Raw genomic sequence first — 9,425 nt, 5'->3', positions numbered from 1 at the left:
AGAGGATAGGAGACGATAGAGGATAGGATAGGATAGAGGATAGGATAGGATAGAGGATAGGATAGAGATGAGGATAGGATAGAGGATAGGATAGGATAGAGGATAGGATAGGATAGAGGATAGGATAGGATAGATGATATTATAGGGTAGAGGACAGGATAGGACAGAGGATACGATATAATAGAGGATAGGATAGGATAGAGGATAGGATAGGGGATTGGATAGGATAGAGGATTGGATAGGATAGAGGATTGGATAGGATAGAGGATAGAATATGATAGAGGATACGATATTATAGAGGATAGGATAGGATAGAGGATAGGGTAGGGGAGTGGATAGGAAAGAGGATAGTATCGCATAGAGGATAGGATAGGGGATTGGATAGGATAGAGGATAGTAGACGATAGAGTATAGAATAGGATAGACGATAGGGTTGGTTAGAGGATAGGATCGGACCGAGGATAGGATAGAGGATAGGATAGGATAGAGGATAGGATAGGATAGAGGATAGGATAGAGGATAGGATAGAGGATAGGATAGAGAATAGGATAGGATAGACGATAGGATAGGATAGAGTATAGAATAGGATAGAGGATAGGATAGGACAGAGGATAGGATAGGATAGAGTATAGGATAGGATAGAGGATAGGGTAGGGGAGTGGATAGGAAAGAGGATAGTATCGCATAGAGGATAGGATAGGGGATTGGATAGGATAGAGGATAGTAGACGATAGAGTATAGAATAGGATAGACGATAGGGTTGGTTAGAGGATAGGATCGGACCGAGGATAGGATAGAGGATAGGATAGGATAGAGGATAGGTTAGGATAGAGGATAGGATAGGATAGAGGATAGGATAGGATAGAGGAAAGGATAGGATAGAGAATAGGATAGTATAGAGAATAGGATACGGTAGAGGATAGGATAGGTTACAGGATAGGATAGGGGATTGGATACGGTAGGGGATAGGATAGGATAGAGGATACGTTAGGATAGAGGATAGGATAGGGTAGAGGATAGGATAGGATAGAGGATGGGATCGGATAGAGGATAGGATAGGGGATTGGATAGTATAGAGGATAGGATAGGATAGAGGATAGGATAGAGGATAGGATAGAGAATAGGATAGGATAGACGATAGGATAGGATAGAGTATAGAATAGGATAGAGGATAGGATAGGATAGAGGATAGGATAGGATAGAGGATAGGATAGGATAGAGGATAGGATAGGATAGAGGATAGGATAGGATAGAGGATAGGATAGTATAGATTATAGGATATAGGATTGGATAGGATAGAGGATAGGGTAGGATAGCGCAGAATGATAGGATAGAGTATAGAATAGGATAGAGGACAGGATAGGTTGGAGGATAGGATAGGATTGAGGATAGGATAGGATAGAGGACAGGATAGGATAGAGTATAGGATATAGGATTGGATAGGATAGAGGATAGGATACGTGAGGGGATAGGATAGAATAGGATAGAGAATAGGATAGGATAGATGATATTATATTATAGAGGACAGGATAGGACAGAGGATACGATATTATAGAGGATAGGATTGCATAGAGGATAGGATAGGATAGCGGAAAGGATAGGATAAAGTAGAGAATAGGATAGAGGATAGGATAGGATAGAGGATAGGATAGTATAGAGAATAGGATACGATAGAGGATAGGATAGGTTAGAGGATAGGATAGGGGATTGGATAGGATAGAGGATAGGATAGGATAGAGGATAGGATATAGGATTGGATAGGATAGAGGATAGGATACGTGAGGGGATAGGATAGAATAGGATAGAGAATAGGATAGGATAGCGGAAAGGGTAGGATAGAGGATAGGATTGCATAGAGGATAGTATAGGGGATTGGATAGGATAGAGAATAGGATAGGATAGAGGATAGGATATGATAGCGGAAAGGATAAGATAGAGTATAGAATAGGATAGAGGAAAGGATAGGATAGAGAATAGGATAGGATAGATGATATTATAGGATAGAGGACAGGATAGGACAGAGGATACGATATTATAGAGGATAGGATAGGGGATTGGATAGGATAGATGATATTATAGGATAGAGGACAGGATAGGACAGAGGATACGATATAATAGAGGATAGGATATTATAGAGGATAGGATAGGGGATTGGATAGGATAGAGGATTGGATAGGATAGAGGATTGGATAGGATAGAGGATAGAATATGATAGAGGATACGATATTATAGAGGATAGGATAGGATAGAGGATAGGGTAGGGGATTGGATAGGAAAGAGGATAGTATCGCATAGAAGATAGGATAGGGGATTGGATAGGATAGAGGATAGGAGACGATAGAGTATAGAATAGGATAGACGATAGGGTTGGTTAGAGGATAGGATCGGACCGAGGATAGGATAGAGGATCGGATAGGATAGAGGATAGGATAGGATAGAGGATAGGATAGGATAGAGGATAGGATAGGTTAGAGGATACGATATTATAGAGGATAGGATAGGATAGAGGATAGGATATGGGATTGGATAGGATAGAGGATTGGATAGAATAGAGGATAGAATATAATAGAGGATAGGATAGGATATAGGATAGGGTAGGGGATTGGATAGGAAAGAGGATAGGAGACGATAGAGGATAGGATAGGATAGAGGATAGGATAGGATAGAGGATAGGGTAGGATAGAGGGTAGGATAGCATAGAGGATAGGATAGGATAGAGGATAGGATATGGGATTGGATAGGATAGAGGATTGGATAGAATAGAGGATAGAGTATGATAGAGGATAGGATAGGATAGAGGATAGGGTAGGGGATTGGATAGGAAAGAGGATAGGATAGGATAGAGGATAGGATAGGATAGAGGATAGGATAGGATAGAGGATAGGATAGGATAGAGGATAGGATAGGATAGAGGATAGGATAGGATGGAGGATAGGATAGTGTAGAGGATAGGATAGGATAGACGATAGGATAGGCTACAGGATAGGATAGGGTAGATGATATTATGGGATAGAGGATACGATATTATAGAGGATAGGATAGGATAGAGGATAGGATAGGGTAGAGGATAGGATAGGATAGAGGATAGGATAGGATACAGGATAGGACAGGGTAGATGATATTATGGGATAGAGGATACGATATTATAGAGGATAGGATAGGGTAGAGGACAGGATAGGATAGAGGATAGGATAGGATACAGGATAGGATAGGGTAGATGATATTATGGGATAGAGGATACGATATTATACAGGATAGGATAGGATAGAGGATAGGGTAGGGGATTGGATAGGAAAGAGGATAGGAGACGATACAGGATAGGATAGGATAGAGGATAGGATAGAGAATAGGACAGGATAGAGGATAGGATAGGGGTTTGGATAGGATAGAAGATAGGAGACGATAGAGGATAGGATAGGATAGATAATAGGATAGGGTAGAGGATAGGATAGAGGATAAGGGATTGGATAGGAAAGAGGATAGGAGACGATAGAGGATAGGATAGGATAGAGGATAGGATAGGATAGAGGATAGGATAGAGATGAGGATAGGATAGAGGATAGGATAGGATAGAGGATAGGATAGGATAGAGGATAGGATAGGATAGATGATATTATAGGATAGAGGACAGGATAGGACAGAGGATACGATATAATAGAGGATAGGATAGGATAGAGGATAGGATAGGGGATTGGATAGGATAGAGGATTGGATAGGATAGAGGATTGGATAGGATAGAGGATAGAATATGATAGAGGATACGATATTATAGAGGATAGGATAGGATAGAGGATAGGGTAGGGGAGTGGATAGGAAAGAGGATAGTATCGCATAGAGGATAGGATAGGGGATTGGATAGGATAGAGGATAGTAGACGATAGAGTATAGAATAGGATAGACGATAGGGTTGGTTAGAGGATAGGATCGGACCGAGGATAGGATAGAGGATAGGATAGGATAGAGGATAGGATAGGATAGAGGATAGGATAGGATAGAGGATAGGATAGAGGATAGGATAGAGAATAGGATAGGATAGACGATAGGATAGGATAGAGTATAGAATAGGATAGAGGATAGGATAGGATAGAGGATAGGATAGGATAGAGTATAGGATAGGATAGAGGATAGGGTAGGGGAGTGGATAGGAAAGAGGATAGTATCGCATAGAGGATAGGATAGGGGATTGGATAGGATAGAGGATAGTAGACGATAGAGTATAGAATAGGATAGACGATAGGGTTGGTTAGAGGATAGGATCGGACCGAGGATAGGATAGAGGATAGGATAGGATAGAGGATAGGTTAGGATAGAGGATAGGATAGGATAGAGGATAGGATAGGATAGAGGAAAGGATAGGATAGAGAATAGGATAGTATAGAGAATAGGATACGGTAGAGGATAGGATAGGTTACAGGATAGGATAGGGGATTGGATACGGTAGGGGATAGGATAGGATAGAGGATACGTTAGGATAGAGGATAGGATAGGGTAGAGGATAGGATAGGATAGAGGATGGGATCGGATAGAGGATAGGATAGGGGATTGGATAGTATAGAGGATAGGATAGGATAGAGGATAGGATAGAGGATAGGATAGAGAATAGGATAGGATAGACGATAGGATAGGATAGAGTATAGAATAGGATAGAGGATAGGATAGGATAGAGGATAGGATAGGATAGAGGATAGGATAGGATAGAGGATAGGATAGGATAGAGGATAGGATAGGATAGAGGATAGGATAGTATAGATTATAGGATATAGGATTGGATAGGATAGAGGATAGGGTAGGATAGCGCAGAATGATAGGATAGAGTATAGAATAGGATAGAGGACAGGATAGGTTGGAGGATAGGATAGGATTGAGGATAGGATAGGATAGAGGACAGGATAGGATAGAGTATAGGATATAGGATTGGATAGGATAGAGGATAGGATACGTGAGGGGATAGGATAGAATAGGATAGAGAATAGGATAGGATAGATGATATTATAGGATAGAGGACAGGATAGGACAGAGGATACGATATTATAGAGGATAGGATAGGATAGAGGATAGGATATGGGATTGGATAGGATAGAGGATTGGATAGAATAGAGGATAGAATATAATAGAGGATAGGATAGGATATAGGATAGGGTAGGGGATTGGATAGGAAAGAGGATAGGAGACGATAGAGGATAGGATAGGATAGAGGATAGGATAGGATAGAGGGTAGGATAGGGTAGAGGATAGGATAAGATAGAGGATAGGATAGACGATAGGATAGGATAGAGGATAGGATAGGATAGAGGATAGTATAGGATAGAGGATAGAGGATAGCATAGGATAGAGGATAGGATAGGATAGAGGATAGGATAGGATAGAGGATAGGATAGGACAGAGGATAGGGTAGGGGATTTGATAGGATAGAGGATAGGATAGGATAGACGATAGGATAGGATAGAGGATAGGATAGGGGATTTGATAGGATAGAGGATAGGATAGGATAGAAGATAGGATAGGATAGAGGATAGATGATAGGATAGGATAGAGGATAGGATAGAGGATAGGATAGGATAGAGGATAGGATAGGATAGAAGATAGGATAGGATAGAGGATAGGATAGGATAGAGGATAGGATAGGATAGAGGATAGGATTGGATAGAGGATAGGATAGGACAGAGGATAGGGTAGGGGATTTGATAGGATAGAGGATAGGATAGGATTGAGGATATGATAGGATGGAGGATAGGATAGGATAGAGTATAGGATAGGATAGAGGATAGGATAGGATAGAGGGTAGGATAGGGTAGAGGATAGGATAAGATAGAGGATAGGATAGACGATAGGATAGGATAGAGGATAGGATAGGATAGAGGATAGTATAGGATAGAGGATAGAGGATAGCATAGGATAGAGGATAGGATAGGATAGAGGATAGGATAGGATAGAGGATAGGATAGGACAGAGGATAGGGTAGGGGATTTGATAGGATAGAGGATAGGATAGGATAGACGATAGGATAGGATAGAGGATAGGATAGGGGATTTGATAGGATAGAGGATAGGATAGTATAGAGGATAGGATAGGATAGAGGATAGGATAGGATAGAGGATAGGATAGGACAGAGGATAGGGTAGGGGATAGGATAGGATAGAGGTTACGATAGGATAGAGGATAGGATAGGACAGAGGATAGGATAGGGGATTTGATAGGATAGAGGATAGGATAGGATAGAGGATTGGATAGGATAGAGGATAGATGATAGGATAGGATAGAGGATAGGATAGGGGATTTGATAGGATAGAGGATAGGATAGGATAGAAGATAGGATAGGATAGAGGATAGGATAGGATAGAGGATAGGATAAGATAGAGGATAGGATAGACGATAGGATAGGATAGAGGATAGAGGATAGAGGATAGAGGATAGAGGATAGGATAGGATAGAGGAAACGATAGGATAGAGGATAGGATAGGATAGAGGATAGGATAGGACAGAGGATAGGATAGGGGATTTGATAGGATAGAGGATAGGATAGGGTAGAGGATAGGATAGGACAGAGGATAGGGTAGGATAGAGGATAGGATAGGATAGAACGTAGGATAGAATAGAGGACAGGATAGGATACAGGATTGGATAGGATACAGGAAAGGATAGGATTGAGGATATGATAGGATGGAGGATAGGATAGGATAGAGTATAGGATAGGATAGAGGATAGAATAGACGATAGGATAGTATAGAGGATAGGATAGGACAGAGGATAGGGTAGGGGATTTGATAGGATAGAGGATAGGATAGGGTAGAAGATAGGATAGGATAGAGGATAGGATAGGATAGAGGATAGGATAGGATAGAGGATAGGATAGGATAGAGGATAGGATAGACGATAGGATAGGATAGAGGATAGGATAGGATAGAGGTTACGATAGGATAGAGGATAGGATAGGACAGAGGATAGGATAGGGGATTTGATAGGATAGAGGATAGGATAGGATAGAGGATTGGATAGGATAGAGGATAGATGATAGGATAGGATAGAGGATAGGATAGGGGATTTGATAGGATAGAGGATAGGATAGGATAGAAGATAGGATAGGATAGAGGATAGGATAGGATAGAGGATAGGATAAGATAGAGGATAGGATAGACGATAGGATAGGATAGAGGATAGGATAGGATAGAGGATAGTATAGGATAGAGGATAGAGGATAGGATAGGATAGAGGATAGGATAGGATAGAGGATAGGATAGGATAGAGGATAGGATAGGACAGAGGATAGGGTAGGGGATTTGATAGGATAGAGGATAGGATAGGATAGACGATAGGATAGGATAGAGGATAGGATAGGATAGAGGATAGGATAGGATAGAGGATAGGATAGGATAGAGGATAGGATAGGATAGAGGATAGAGGATAGGATAGGATAGAGGATAGGATAGGACAGAGGATAGGGTAGGGGATTTGATAGGATAGAGGATAGGATAGAGGATAGGATAGAGGATAGGATAGGATAGAGGATAGTATAGGATAGAGGATAGAGGATAGGATAGGATAGAGGATATGATAGGATAGAGGATAGGATAGGATAGAGGATAGGATAGCACAGAGGATAGGGTAGGGGATTTGATAGGATATAGGATAGGATAGGATAGACGATAGGATAGGATAGAGGATAGGATAGGATAGAGGATAGGATAGGATAGAGGATAGGATAGGACAGAGGATAGGATAGGGGATTTGATAGGATAGAGGATAGGATAGGATAGAAGATAGGATAGGATAGAGGATAGGATAGGATAGAAGATAGGATAGGACAGAGGATAGTATAGGATAGAGGATAGGATAGGACAGAGGATAGGGTAGGGGATTTGATAGGATATAGGATAGGATAGGATAGACGATAGGATAGGATAGAGGATAGGATAGGATAGAGGATAGGATAGGATAGAGGATAGGATAGGATAGAGGATAGGATAGGATAGAGGATAGGATAGGACAGAGGATAGGATAGGGGATTTGATAGGATAGAGGATAGGATAGGATAGAGGATAGGATAGGATAGAGGTTACGATAGGATAGAGGATAGGATAGGACAGAGGATAGGATAGGGGATTTGATAGGATAAAGGATAGGATAGGATAGAGGATAGGATAGGATAGAGGATAGGATAGGATAGAGGATAGGATAGGATAGAGGATAGGATAGGACAGAGGATAGGGTAGGGGATTTGATAGGATAGAGGATAGGATAGGATAGACGATAGGATAGGACAGAGGATAGGATAGGATAGAGGATAGGATAGGATAGAGGATAGGATAGGATAGAGGATAGGATAGGACAGAGGATTGGGTAGGGGATTTGATAGGATAGAGGATAGGATAGGATATACGATAGGATAAGATAGAGGATAGGATAGGATTGAGGATAGGATAGGATAGAGGATAGGATAGGATAGAGGATAGGATAGGATAGAGGATAGGATAGGATAGAGGATAGGATAGGATAGAGGATAGGATAGGATAGAGGATAGGATAGGATAGAGGATAGGATCGGATAGAGGATAGGATAGGATAGAGGATAGTATAGGATAGAGGATTTGATAGGATAGAGGATAGAATATGATAGAGGATACGATATTATAGAGGATAGGATAGGATAGAGGATAGGGTAGGGGATTGGATAGGAAAGAGGATAGGAGACGATAGAGGATAGGATAGGATAGAGGATAGGATCGGATAGAGGATAGGATAGGATAGAGGATAGTATAGGATAGAGGATTTGATAGGATAGAGGATAGAATATGATAGAGGATACGATATTATAGAGGATAGGATAGGATAGAGGATAGGGTAGGGGATTGGATAGGAAAGAGGATAGGAGACGATAGAGGATAGGATAGGATAGAGGATAGGATAGGATAGAGGATAGGATAGGATAGAGGATAGTATAGGATAGATGATATTATAGGATAGAGGACAGGATAGGACAGAGGATGCGATATTATAGAGGATAGGATAGGATAGAGGATAGGATAGGGGATTGGATAGGATAGAGGATTGGATAGGATAGAGGATAGAATATGATAGAGGTTACGATAGGATAGAGGATAGTATAGAACAGAGGATAGGATAGGGGATTTGATAGGATAAAGGATAGGATAGGATAGAGGATAGGATAGGATAGAGGATAGGAAAGGATAGAGGATAGGATAGGACAGAGGATAGGATAGGGGATTTGATAGGATAGGATAGAGGATAGGATAGACGATAGGATAGGATAGAGCATAGGATAGGATAGAGGATAGGATAGGATAGAGTGTAGGATAGAATAGAGGACAGGATAGGATACAGGATTGGATAGGATACAGGAAAGGATAGGATTGAGGATAGGATAGGATGGAGGATAGGATAGGATAGAGTATAGGATAGGATAGAGGA

Source organism: Halictus rubicundus, unplaced genomic scaffold (assembly GCF_050948215.1).
Source record: "Halictus rubicundus isolate RS-2024b unplaced genomic scaffold, iyHalRubi1_principal scaffold0275, whole genome shotgun sequence".
In the NCBI taxonomy this organism is placed as follows: Eukaryota; Metazoa; Arthropoda; class Insecta; order Hymenoptera; family Halictidae; genus Halictus; species Halictus rubicundus.
The sequence above is the reverse complement of the archived record's forward strand: the minus strand, read 5'-3'. Positions refer to the sequence as shown.